Genomic DNA, 445 nt, shown 5'->3' on the forward strand with positions numbered 1-445 from the left:
TGTCCTGTTATTGAAAAAAACTTATACACTATGGTATAAGAGGGAAAGCACACGAATGGTTTGAATCGTACCTGTCAAACAGATCACAATTTGTATACTTTAACCAGCACAAGTCACAACCTTCCAAAATATCACCGGGGTTCCTCAGGGTTCAGTTCTGGGTCCTTATCTATTTCTGATATTCATCAACAATATCGTAAATTGCAGCTGCAACTTAAAGTTTACGCTCTTTGCAGACGACAGAAGTATGTGTATCAGTGGGTCAGATCTGATGTTTCTTGTGCATACTGCAAACACAGAAGTCCTTCAAGTGGATAACTGGCTAAAAGTAAATAAGCTAACACTTAATGTAAAAAAGAGTCATTACATATTATTTAATCGAAACAAGAGGTTGCCTGAAAATATTCCAGCCCTGAAAATAAATAATCAGACACTTAACCAGGTC

The sequence above is a fragment of the Penaeus monodon genome, chromosome 28 (genome assembly GCF_015228065.2).
Source record: "Penaeus monodon isolate SGIC_2016 chromosome 28, NSTDA_Pmon_1, whole genome shotgun sequence".
NCBI classification, from domain to species: domain Eukaryota; kingdom Metazoa; phylum Arthropoda; class Malacostraca; order Decapoda; family Penaeidae; genus Penaeus; species Penaeus monodon.